Source organism: Solenopsis invicta, chromosome 3 (assembly GCF_016802725.1).
Source record: "Solenopsis invicta isolate M01_SB chromosome 3, UNIL_Sinv_3.0, whole genome shotgun sequence".
NCBI classification, from domain to species: Eukaryota; Metazoa; Arthropoda; class Insecta; order Hymenoptera; family Formicidae; genus Solenopsis; species Solenopsis invicta.
In genome coordinates, this window is record NC_052666.1 from 15,237,401 (window position 1) to 15,251,695 (window position 14,295).

At 36.9% G+C, this 14,295-nt stretch overlaps 1 long non-coding RNA gene across 2 annotated transcripts; it reads left to right on the top strand.

The window, feature by feature from the left end:
- The first annotated feature begins 8,083 nt into the window (after positions 1 to 8,083).
- Positions 8,084 to 9,348, top strand: LOC120357435. 2 transcript variants are annotated; one of them, XR_005574435.1, is made up of 4 exons: positions 8,084 to 8,472; positions 8,572 to 8,698; positions 8,857 to 9,096; positions 9,243 to 9,348. It is a non-coding gene; the product is annotated as an uncharacterized LOC120357435 (long non-coding RNA). The 2 variants fall into 2 exon arrangements; XR_005574434.1 differs by having other exon boundaries at positions 8,084 to 8,698.
- The last annotated feature ends 4,947 nt before the right edge of the window (positions 9,349 to 14,295 follow it).

Below are 14,295 nucleotides of genomic sequence, written 5' to 3' on the forward strand. Positions count from 1 at the left end.
TGCTGATATTATGACGTTCAAATGTGTTAGTTTGAGTATTGATATTATTATATTCAAATATATTTGTTTGAGTCCTGACATTTTCTGTTAGATTAAATTGTATAAAACTTTTGTCATTTTTTATAGGTATATTAGATTTGTTAACTGGACAAAATAAGAATGACTGTGTAACTTTTATTGGCATAGAGTCATTTAAAAAAGAATAATCAGGATGGATCAAAGAAATATTATTACTTGATTCAGATAATATTATTACTTGGTTCAGTAATTCCATTATCGACTGTAGAGTCTCTAACAGAAGACACTTGAGATAGCAATTTCTTTGATAAAACAGATGTTGAACAATCTGAATCATGTAAAACGATTGATTTTTTTGCATGAAAAACATTAGTAATATCCGATAAATAAACTTTAGTTTTGGAAGTTTGAAATCCTTTCAATAATGTCTTTAAATTTTCTCTGCATTTTCCATGTATTTTAATGTTTCTCTTTGTAGCTTTAGATTTTCAAATGATTGGTTTTCTAATGACTCTTGTTGCAAACTGGGTAGCTGTATTTTTTAATATTTTTTTGCCATCCTGTCACTTCTCATAACAATTTAGAGCAAAGTGCAACTAAAAATATATATACAAAATAACAGATATATGTTATATTATGTAAAAAGTAAAATCATATTACATTCCCAAATAGCACAAAATATTTATAAAACATTTACTAAATATTTATAATATTTATTTTAATATTTTATAAACATTTATCATAAATATTTAATAAATGTTTTCATGGCTGTAGATTGGACTGATCATAAATATTTATCATAAACGTTTCAAAAATATTTATGACAAATGTTATGGTAAATGTTTTGAACACATTTATTAATTATTATGATAAATATTATAACAAATATTTTGAAAATGTTTATTAATTATTATGATAAATATTATGGTAAATATTTTGAAAATGTTTGTTAATTATGTAACGTTACGTCTTTCCGCCGTGCCACCACTCCGGTCCAAACGCCGAACGCAACGCGTAACACCGAGCACGTGCACGCGCTCAGCTAGGCGTGCCGTGATCACGCGCTACCATGCGTGCCACGCGCCGCGTTCGGCAAACGGTCCTACTCCGGCCGGCCCTACCGCGCGCGCTGATTGGTACTTGCAACCGCGCGGACCGCTATATAAGCCGGCAGCGGGCAGCCGAAATCAGATCGCTCCGAGCCACCGATCTCAAACCTACTCCGCTCCTGCGCCGGGTATTCTCGACGCTCCTTAGCTTGGGCATTCTCAAGCACTTCCTCGGGAACGGGCATTCTCGTTCTAACTTTCTCGCGACGGGCATACTCGTCGGTCCTAACGGCTGGGAATACTCGGCCGATCCTATCCTCCGTCCGCGACGGGAATACTCGTCGTTTCCGCGGCTGGGTATTCTCGGCCAATAGAAACCGTCCGTCCCAAAATTCCGTTCTCGGGGATTCTCGAGACCAGCACCGTCGTCGAGGATGCTCGACGCCGTCCTCTGGCTCATTCCGCAAACCTGTTCCCTATGGGGTGACAACACTCCGCAGGGAGAGACCGCTTAGGCCTCTACCGTTGACCGCTCTCGCGTATCGCGGAACTGTCCGCTGCACCGCGCACTGCCGATTCCGCGATCGCGACCGTCCGTCGCGCGGGCCAATCACGGCCCGTTTAACCGTAAGTTAAGTTAGCCGCTTCACGGCAACTCCGATCATTGTTTCCGAGCGCCTGGCGCATAATGCCTGTCCGTCTGTTGCGATAACTATCCGAGTCCGTTCTTTAGTATTAAGTGACACCGCGAATCATATTTTCTTGTCCGCGGAACCGATGATTGTTTAACCGAGCAACCCCGATTGCTACCTCCGAGCGCATAGCGCATAACACGCGTCCGTCTGTTTCCAGAGTTGCTAAAATCCGTTTCTTCTAAGTGTGTAGATATTAAGTACGCCGCGAATACATTGTGACCGAACTCTTAGTTTCACGCGAGCCAACGACCGCACAATTAAGCACTCCAGTGCCGTACTATTCGTGGAGTTCGGTATTATCCGATAACGATATCGGGACCTGATGATTCTTTTGTACTAAACCATAGCAAAATATATTTAAACTATTTCGTTTTCACTACCAAACCACGGCGTTATCATTTGACACGAACCCGGACATCCGGCGAGCACATCCGAGCAACCGATCCTGAACCTAAATCCCGTAATCGACACCGAGAAACTACCAGCGTTACAATTATTATGATAAAGATTTGTAAAATTTTACTTTTTTTATTAAATTTATATAAAATTTTTTAGTATTAAAAATCGTATCAGCAAACAAAATTTTTTAAATATTTATTGTTGTGTATTTTAAATATTTAAAAAAACATTGTCTGCTGATTGGGAATAGTAGAATCCAACTAAAAATTATGAATTAATTTTAATTTTATTTATTATTTAATAATTACAATATTAATATACATAGACAATTCTTATCATTCTCGGTTAGACGTTAGTGGGGAAAAGTTCCTTCCACATGTTCTGGAACTTAATTCGTGCATAGATATCAATAAAAACGCCGCCGGCAGACAAAGTTCAGGCGCCACAACTCTCTTAAGCGGTAACACCACCTTTGAGGCCCTAAAATGATATCTAAGTTTGGGAATTTATTGTCAGCAAATAACTTTATATAAAAAAAGCTTAGAGGACTTTATTGTACATATATTGACAAGTACAAAAATATTTTTTAATTTTCTTTTATGCACAAAATGGCGGCGTACTAGCCCATTTACAAAATCGTCTTTTCTTAAAGATGAATTTTTGCGTGCAAGTTTTCTGCGACATGGTTTATGTTGGAACTAAACAAAAAAATTTTCATTATCTACACATTCAAAACTAAGGAAGTACGTAGGGATTTTTAAAAATATTAATTTTTATCAAAATGGCAGCTATTTATAGAAAAAAATGGATTTTTCACCCAAAAATTTGTTTAAAAAATTCTGATTACAAAAAGAGTTTTCAACATATCGCAAAAAGCCTACATATTTCCCAGTAGAATAGTTACAAGAAGATTGTGTTAAAATTTCAAGTCAATCGGATAAAAATTGTAAGAGTAACCTTGCACGCAAATTTGAAAAACTGTGTTTGAGAAAAACGCGTTTAAAGTTTTGATAACTGATTTTTTGTGTATAAACTTAAAAATTTTTAATTTAATTTAATCTGCGATGCCTGCCCTATAAAGCTGTCCTTTCACAAGTTCAGCAGCCTCATTATATTTCTTTCTTGTTGCTAATAATGATATTCTGGTCTCTTTTGCTTCTTGGGTGAGACTGCATGCGCTCGGCAAGTACGACGCGCCGCGCATCCAATTTTTGGCAATAATAATGACAAATAATGTCCACCATAAGGTTTTAGACTTGCAAAATTTGTATTAAACTATTATAGCCATCATTATAATAACAAACAGCCAAGTTTGTTGCATAAACACAGAAAAACTAATGGCGTTGCATAAACACAGAAACCGACGCTCTCAAAACTATTTACTGATGTAGTACAAGTAATAACATCTATATTGTGTTAGACAAAGGTCTATTTTTGGTATATAAATAAGGCCCAAATAACTATGAAGCATAGAGAAGACGGGGCCGATCCAAATCGCTTATAGCTGCTTGGTAGGCGCATAGAGACGATTTATTTAATCAGCTCAAACACTATAATACAGTTTGAATTTTGTTCTAAAACTACTTACAGCATATTTTTATAAGTGTAAACTAATGATTTAAAAAGCAAAAAAAATCGATTTTTTTAAATCTCAAAGGTGATGTTACCCCTCAAATTTATTTTTTTGAGGAATATATATACTCGGCATACACCGCCTATTTAATGTACTAAACCTCCTTAAGGATTACTAATGGATTATACTCAATTTACTTAAGGGTCTCAAGGGCTTTCAGATCTATGCTATAGATATAGACACACCTCGGCATGACTCGCTCAACGTGGCTCAACAGGAACAGGAAGTAGCTGCTCAGTTGCCGGTCGCCAGTCGGCCACAGATCGTTCACGTGACGCTGTTGGTATGTTCTTTTCGGTTTCACTTCAAATGCAGTTGAAAAGAACAGACCAGAAACTTACGATAGTGGCCTAGCTTACATCGAGCACTTGATACGCGTATGTACTATGACTCGTAACTTTCTGTTAAATTCTTTCTATTAAATCTTACTTTCGACGATGTGTGTATACATGATACATATATTTAATAATCTCGATTCATATTATACCAGTTTAGTATACTATTTTTTAAATTCATTGCCGAAATTAAGATAATTTAATAAAAAATTACTATAATAGTACGCGTATCAAGTGCTTGATGTACACCCAAGGACTTTGATTCTGTCCATGGGAAAATTTTCCAAACTAAGAAGTCACCACTTTCTACATACTCGCAGTTCATGATTAATGAAACAACTAGAGCTTATTGGTTGTTACGTTAATCATGAACTGTAAGTATGTAGAAAAATAGCGACTTTTCAGTTTGGAAGATTTCCCCATGGACAGAATCAAAGACTTTCGTTGTACACTAGGACAGTAAAGAGGAACCGATAGTACATACATACATCGAAACAGTATAAAAAAGAATAAGAAAAGCTACGCAACAATATCATCACTAATTATTTTATTTGTATTTATCATAAATATTTCGGAAAATATTTAATAAATATTTTAACAATATTTTAGATAAAGATTTTTATAATCTTTTCCGTCATATATATAAAATATTTATAAAATATTTCTATATTTATAAAAAATATTTATGATAACGTTTATTAATATTTATCATATATATTGTGTGCTATCTGGGTTAGAATGTTATATGAGTCGATATTCATAGTCGGTACTTATTTCAAAACTGTCTTAAATATAAGAATCAACTATCAATGTACCGGCTATACATAAAAATGATTAGTCGATGAGATAATTACTTCACATATACGACTATTCGTATTTTAGGGTTCTATCCAGGTCGTTTGATTCTTATCCAAGATAGCCAAGATAAACGTTGTTTTTCACATTTTGAAAAGTAAAATAATCGTAACCCCTGACTTTGTCTAATAGGGCAGCCAAAAACATCTTTGTAATATTAATATTAATTATAAACACTATAAACAAAAAAATAAGAAACAAATATAAATCAAAGTTACATAACCTTTTATTTACAATAATAATTTTAATTTTATAATTAAGGCCCGAACGTTTTGGCACGATCTCAAACGATCGGAGAACCGCTACGTGCGAGTTGTATATATGATAATCAATTCTCGTCTGGCACGCAGCTGCCAAAAGTATACGCATACGCGCGCATGCACACATCTTGCACGTATCGATTTTCCGTGCGCGTCATGGGATCGTGTCTAAATATTTTGGCCTTAATTATAATTATTCTTATTTTTTCTTGCTTGACTTTGCTTGAGAGTGGTTTTACATGAAGCGCGGAAACGCGGAAACGCGGAATCGCGGAAATAACTAGATTCCGCGTTTCCGCGTTCCGTCGTTTCTTTCCGCATGTTTGAGCGGAAAAGCGGAATCCAACGGAATCACACTGGTGTGTGCCGATGTGCATGTGTAAAATAATTCGAGTTTGTAATGGACGGCCCTGTAAGTATAATTTAAATAATTATTAATACTCAATAAACATAATAGTGCTATTATTTCGATAGAAAAATCTTTGTAATTTCTCACTTTTTTTGACATAGATATAATTAACACGTAAAATCTAAACTAAAATCTTAGATTTTGTATACGGATTAAATACGTAAATTTTTGTAAAAAAATTGTGCTGAGATTAATTATACAAATACACGTCAATTTACATAAACAAAGTTCAATTATACATTTGACATACGTTTTTGACCTCCAAGTTGATCATCTTTAGTAAGCATAATAAATATTATAATAAAGTTGAACAGCACAAATGTTTAAAATTATATCCATTAACGATTGGTACTCAATATCTAAATTAATAAAATAATTGTATTTTTGTTCACATGCAACGAAATGTGGCTACTGCGGTTTTAATCGTATCCCACGCAACACAAGGACATCCTTTGGACGTCCAATGGACGTCGCGGTCGGACATGTCTTGACGTCCAGATGACATACCAATTGTGTCTTGTAGACGTCTAGGAAACGTCCTTCGGACGTACAATTTACCGCCTTCTGACGTCAAATGGACGTCATTAGGACGTCTCAGCAGGACATAAAAAGGACTTTTATGGACGTTGTTTGGACATTATTTTATATTGCGCGATTAGGACTTTATTTAGTAAAAAATGATATTTATTAGTAAAAGTAGTATTAACCCTGCCGAAAATGTGCGATTAAAACCGATTAAAAAAAAAGTAATCCGAATCGATCGAGATTTCTGCACCGAAAATATGGTGTTAAGACAAATTGAAAATATTATAAAATCGGAACCCAGATAGATTTATTAAAACAGAATAATACATTAATATAAAACGTTATAAATATTTAATTTACAAAAAAATATTTCTTGTATCCTTTTCGTTAAAAAGGACTAAAAAAAGATTAAATTTGAATTAAATATTTAATTTTTGTACAAGATTAAATAACAATACAAATTGTTATTTACATGTAAAAATTATAAAAATTTATGTGGAACAGCGTTCCACACACACGTCACATTTGAAAAGACTGAGAGCGAGTATTCGTCTCGAGGTTATAACAAACAGCTCCTAAAAGTCTTACTGAAGTTATGAGCTGGGGAGTCGGCCGCGGTGGCGCCTAGATATAACGCCCGTGGCCGCATTCGACTCACGAGAAGATCTCTCGCGGCGTGGCCGCCTAGCGGTGGTGCCAGCACTCACTTGTTAAATTCATTTCAATCCGAAATTACAGGATTTCATAAATTATAATTAAATCGAATTTTAATATATACATGTATTTGATTCACAGAATCATGTAAACAGATATGATTCTGTAAATCAAATATATATACCTTGCTGCTAGATGTATAATTACTTTCTTTATATTTTAAGTTTACGTTCCAAAACGTTTTTTCCAAGAAAAATTTTACTTGATATAATATACGTTATTATTTATTTATATTTCGAGTAAAACTTTCCTAACAAATAAAATAGCCATTAAATAGCATATTAAATTAATCGTTATAGTATTATACATATGTATTAAATATTACATAATTTAAATATTATATATAATGAAATATTAAATATTAACGAATAATATATTTTATTAAAAAGCTATATACTGTATATTAAAGCTTCTCATATTATCAAAATTTGTAGTTTATGTTTATATATGGTTAAATATATCTTTTGTTAAATATTTTTTAACACGAAAAATTATCTTTATAATTTTATAATTTATAAAATTCTTGTGTTATAATAATAATGATAATAATGATAATAATAAAAATACTCAACTTCGTTGACATATATGTATATAGCGGACCTTTTCGGAACGTACCACCAATATCTGCTAGACATTTAAAGGACGTTCTTAGAACATCTTCAAAATGTCTTATTTAATATAAAGAACAACGCAATTTTCGAATGCATATTTATTATGTATGTTGGAAACATGTTTAATATACATAATATGTAAAATATTACGAATCATCCCAAATATGTCCTGCGGATGTCCTACAAACGTCATACTGCAGCTATGATAAACTAGGATGTCCTTCGGACGTCTTTGGAACGTCCTATGGACGTACGAGATACTAGGACATTACAAGGACTTTTGTGGACATGTATTGAACGTCCAGGGACGTCCATGTGTTGTGTGGGATTTCCACAAGTAAATTGTTGCTATCACCTTGCAGAAGTCTTCTTCTCTCAGTAAAAATAGGCCGTATCCATATACTTCGGTCTTTTCTTGTTTTTTGCAATTTTCTGTAACCTAAGTACAAATAAAACATTGGAATAACTTTTTTCTTAGTTATCTCTGCATATCTAAATTATCGGTTTATTCTTTGCTTGCATGAGATACTTCATAATAATTATCAACATGATATTTAGATCCATATTATATACACTATTAAAACATTAAAATAATTGGAGTATGTAGAAATATACTTTTTTCTTCAATCGGCTCCGGATAAAATACTACAGCCGTTGGAGCCGCATTGACAACGGATTTTAGGGTGCATCCCGACGGAGGAAAAAATAGCGGAACGGAACAGTTACGGAAAGGAGATATGGTGGGAGGTCAGCCAATCAGAGCAATTCCGTTTCAGTTCCGTTCCGATTTTTGACGACTAGGCTCCTCACGTATGAATGTTTGACGTAACGAAATTAAAACGGAAAAATTAACCTCACTTTCGTGAAATGTTTTCGTAGACAACACGTGTCCCAAGTGAGAAACAAATTTAAAAAAAGTTTTCTGTCGATCGTATCAGTTTTTTATGTTCAAGGAGCATGTCGTCATTGGTAAGTAATAATATATAAATACATAACATGTGTTAAGAACGCTGTCTCACATGTGTACGTTTTCACGTAAATTCAATAAAATTATATTTTATTAACTAGGACAGATTTAAATGTGGTTACTGTGGCTGGGTTGTTTGGCGTTACAAAAATGAAAGAATTTCTCACAGTTGCCTTGCAAACTGTGATCACTTATTCATGGATAACAATAGAAACCTCTTTATAGATGGTATGTATGCTTGTGTGTGTATATATACATTTGATTCAATTGATGCTTATACAATATTCTATGAATATTTTCCAAATTGGGCATCAAATGTATGTCAACAGAGCATAATTTGTCCTCGTTGTTCATCAAACTTAATCTGAATTATTTTAATTCTTTAGAGACACATTTGCATTAGACAGATAGCAACACTGCCATTGAAATAGATACTGCTGATAAAGAAAATATTGCTGAGAATTTTGAAAGCACTGCCCACGATAATTTAACAGAAAACATAGATGAAGATTTAATAGCTACAGTAAAAGAGAGACCAGCCCTGTATAACTATCGAATACTCGTAAAGGAACGAGGAAGGAAACAGAAAGATCATTTGTGGCAGGAAGTCAGCAACTGTTTAAAAGGTATCATTTATATATATTTAATTATGTTTCTTTATTTACGAATACTTTATCTCTATGTGCACGAACGCACGCGCGTACACACACACACACACACACACACACACACACACACGAATGATTGATTTTTGCACTTGTTTGTTTCGCAGAGAAAAAAAGGGTTAATGCAGAAGACTACGAAGAAGCCTATGAAGCGTATGACAATGTATCAGAGTTGTCTGAAAATGTTCAACGAGTAGAAAACGAATATTTCGAGAAAAGAGTAAAGTGCATAAAAAAGTATTATTAATTAATAAAGTAAATGATTGGAAAAGATCACAATTAAGTTGGCACAAAGAAATACAAAGACGACAATTAGTGAAAACTTTCCTACTACATCGTTTTTTGAAAAGAAAAGAAAAAACACTAATTTTGGGTTCGACCAATCTTTATTGAAGAAAGGAGATTTTATCAAGGAGATAGTGACAATTTAATTATAGAGATGGAAAATGATTCTGAAAAATATTTTGAATATTTGAGAATGACTAAAGAATCTTTCAACAAATTATTGGAGTTGCTTAAATCAAAGTTAACCAAACAACATTTTCTAAGAACTCCAATATCGGCCTGTACACGGTTACAAATCTGTTTACGTTATTTAGCGTCAGTTGATACAATGCATTCGATTTCTTTCGCTTTTCGAGTTGGATTAAATACAGTCTCCAGAATTGTAGCGGAAACTTGCGTAGCTATTTGGGATGTTTTAAAAGAAAAAGTTTTTCCTGACATAACAGAGGATTTGTGGATCCAAAAAGCAAAAAATTTAAAGCTTAGTGGGATTTTCTAAACTGTATTGGAGCAATTGATGGAAAACGTATTCAAATTCAGGTATATATCCACACACACACACACACACAATCACACACACACACACACAATCACACACACACACACACACACACACACACACACACACACATATACAGGGTGTATGATAAAGGTTGTCCCACGTTTTAACGTAGGAGTTGACTTACCGACTTGCACTTGTAGTTCACTAAACGCTCCTTAGATGGCAGATGCTTTGGCACAGTGTGGGAGGTTGATATAACTTGACCGCTCCGTTGTGATGCCCCACAACATCAGTTAATCGGAGGGGATGTAATGAGCACCGAGAGGATAATAACCAAAGATTATTATATTTTGCGTCTCAGCTTTACAATGGTTGAGCCGTTTCTAACGGTCTCTAATGCACGCCTCTTGTACGTATGTTGCTCGGCGTAATTCACTCGCCTGACCGCTTTGTCGGTTGGTAAGGTAATACGGCGCCGTTATCGGCATAGCCTGCAGTACTCCCCCCTGAGTGACAACGCTATGAACGTAAAAAAAAAAAAAAAATGTGTGTGTGACCTCTATTTACCAAGGTGGATGAGGTGCGGTGTTTACAATATACTTATAACTAAGCTTACATTAGACGCGCTTACAATAATTGTACGCTTGTAATATTTGATATGATTATAATAGATGCTCTAAAGGGGTTGAGTGCTTACAATACTTTAGTCGCTTGAACTAAAAATGTTTGAGAACAAAAGTAAAATTTGCGGTGCATAACGCTTACGTTAATTTAAAAGTTACTTGTTTCTGTGGACCCGAGTAAGTCTTTGGCGACGTTTCACTCAAAAGGGTGGGCTACGGAGTGTCGTCTAAAATAGGTACGTTGATACTATCACGTAAGAAGTGTGCAGGCTTGAGTCTTTTGACGGAAACGGCTTGAGGTTTGCCGTGGATTTCGAGTGTAAAGACTTGGTCGAAATCTCTTTTGAGGACTTTAAATGGACCGGTATACGGTTGTTCGAGGGGTTTTTTTACTGCCTCGCAACGCAAGAACACATGGGAACATGAATATAAATCTTTAAAATGAAATGGGCGTTTTTTATTGTGGTGTGTCGCCGGGACGGGTTTTAATTGACGCATGTATTGACGGAAACCTTCGACGAAGATTTGCGGGTCAGGAGTGAAATCGTCGTGTAAGAAAAATTCGCCTGACACGCGCAAGGTTGTGCCGTAAATGAATTCCGCTGGCGACGCTCCGGTGTCTAGGCGTACATGGGTGCGTAACCCGAGTAAAACTGTCGAAAGTACGCTAACCCAGTTTGGATTGTCGTGGCACATTATGGCTGCTTTTAACGTGCGGTGCCACCTTTCAATTAAGCCATTCGCGGCGGGGTGGTATGCCGTGGTACGGATTCGTTTACAACCTGCGAGAGATAATAGTGCGGAAAAGAGTTGCGACTCGAATTGAGCGCCCTGATCCGTCGTGAGAATTCGTGGTGCGCCGAATCGCGTGATCCAGTTATCAAAGAATGCTTGTGCCACTGTTTTTGCGGAAATTTCGCGGAGGGAAATGGCTTCCGGCCAGCGCGAAAAACGATCTATAATAGTTAAACAATATTTATAGTTTTGACAAATAGGTAGAGGACCTATAATATCCATGTGCACGTGATCAAAACGCTAGTCAGGAGTGGTAAAATGCGCAGGGATTTGTTTAACATGCCGTGTAGTTTTACATTGTTGGCAGTGAATACACGCTCGAGCCCACTCCGCAACGTCACGATGTAAATTGGGCCAAATATAACGCTGGCGAATTACGCGATCAGTGACTTTCGCATTTGGATGTGCAGGGTCGTAAAACATGTCAAAGACTTGTTTTCTGAGCGAAATCGGGATGTACGGACGGATGGTTTCACCCGACATTTCGCAGTACAATTCCGTGTGAGGTGGTCCCCAAACAAACTTCTTAAACTTAAAAGAACAGTTTTTAAAATTTAGCAAATGTTTCAGTTCGTTATCTTGCGATTGTTGTTTGGCTAACTCGACTAGTTCAACGTCAACGGGAAGTTGTAAAGCTTCTACGCGTGACAGGCTATCTGCTACCGAGTTGTCAACGCCGGGTAGATATTCTATATTTGTAGTAAATTGAGCGATGAAGGATAGTTGCCTAATTTGTCTAGGCAAGGCCTTGTCCGCTCGTTGGTTGAATACATAAATTAAAGGTTTATGATCTGTTAAAATTTTGAATAACCGGCCTTCCAGAAAGTGTCTGAAAAATTTGATCGCCTCGTAGACTGCGGTTAGTTTGCGGTCATAATTTCTGTATTTCCGTTGAGCTGAGGTGAACTTGCGTGAGAAAAACGCGAGAGGCTTCCATGAATTGGATAGCTTTTGCTCAAGGACGGCTCCCATCGCGGTGTCTGATGCGTCTGTAACAATGCGCGTTTCGGTGGTGTCGGATGGGTGAATTAATAGTGCTGCATTTGCTAGATCCTGTTTGGACCTGACGAATGCAGTTTCGGCCTCCGGGGTCCATGTGATTTCGCGTTTATCGTTCTTACGCGAATTCGTTAAGAACGCGTGGAGGGGGGCTTGTATGCTCGCGGCATGTGGCAGACTACGTCTGTAAAAATTTAACGCGCCTAGAAAACGTCGTAATTCGACAATCGTGCGCGGTTTGGGATAATTTTGGATGGCCGTGACCTTTTCCGTGGTAGGTTTGAAACCATGGGAGTTAATGAGGTGGCCTAGGAAAGTTATTTCTTCGACGCCTAAAACACACTTGGCTGGGTTTACAATTAATCCGAACTCTTCGAGTCTGTGGCAGACTATGCGCAGATGTTTCTTATGCTCCTCTATTGATGAGGAAGCGATAAGAATGTCATCTCTGTATGCAAACACGAAGTCGAGATCTCTAAGTGCGCGGTGAATATACCGCTGAAAAGTCTGAGCGGCGTTGCGAAGACCGAATGTCATTGAGACGTATTCAAATAGACCGAACGGGGTAATTATCGCGGTTTTTTGTATGTCTTCTTTTGCTATTGGCAACTGGTGGTATGCTCTAAGAAGATCGAGAGATGAGAAAATTTTTTTACCTTGTAAGTTTGCGGAAAAATCATGTAAATGTGGTACAGGGTATTTGTCCGAAATCATTACGACGTTTAATCGACGGTAATCGCCGCATACGCGCCATTCGCCAGACTTTTTTTTAATTAAATGAATAGGGCTGGCCCACGGACTGCTCGAGGGGCGGCAGATTCCTAGTTCCATGAGGCGTTTAAATTCAGCCTTAACCGCTTTTAATTTATCTGATGTTAAACGTCGAGGCCGTTCCGCGGTCGGAGGGCCGTTTGTTAATATGTGGTGTTCAACATCATTAGATCTATGAAAACTTTGTTGGGGTGCGCCTGTAATCTTTGGAAACTCAGCCAGGATATTAGAGAACTGATTTGAACGATCGACTGTTGATAAACATAAATTTGGAACCATACTAATGCTGCCCGTGGTGAACAACTTGGTTGTGCTATCGGTAAGACGACGCTTACTCAGACTAACATCTAAACCATAATGTTTTAAAAGGTCTGCGCCGATTATGGAAAATGGGACGGCTGCTAAACGGAAGTTCCATGTAATATCTCGGCAAAGGCCGAGGTTAAGCGTGAGACGACGTTCACCGAACGTATCGATGCGAGTATTATTTGCAGCGAACAATTTGAGCTCTGAAGGAGCTTTTCTCTGTTCCGGGGAAGCGGCTAGAACCGATATTTCTGCGCCCGTATCTACAAGAAAACGACGACCAGAAGTGCGATCGCGAACATGAAGGCGGTTACTTTGAGGTCCACCTTTCTCGACCGCCTCAATTCGAGAAGATGGATTTAGTTTTCCGCTGATTCTGTATTTGGCCAATGTTTGCATGGTTTTCGGCATGCAGTCGCATCTTTACCGTATTTCTGGTGTGCAAAACATAAGCCGGTTTTTTGCTCGTCGCGTTGTTTTGAATTGTCGCGTGAACGCGGTGTAGGCCAATCTCGTTTAGGTTTGATAACCTTGTTTTTGAGTGCATCCATTGCCTTTAGAGAGTTCTGAAATTTGTTTTTTTATGTCAGATAAATCATTTGTGTTTTCATGTGAACGTGATTTAGCTATATTTGGATGCGCCTGTATGGGGGCTATCGTTAAGTCGGGGCTGCTTATGTCCGCGATTTTGTCCGCGATTTCAGCCATTTTCTGTAGGTCGGGTTCATTTATTGTTATTAGAATTGCTCGTTGAGATTCTGGCAATTATTCTAGGAAAAGGGATTTTAAAATAGCTGTAGTGCACTGACCGTTATTCAATTGACGCATGTGACTTAAAAGATGTGAAGGTTTTTGATCGCCTAGGGGTTGACCCTTCAA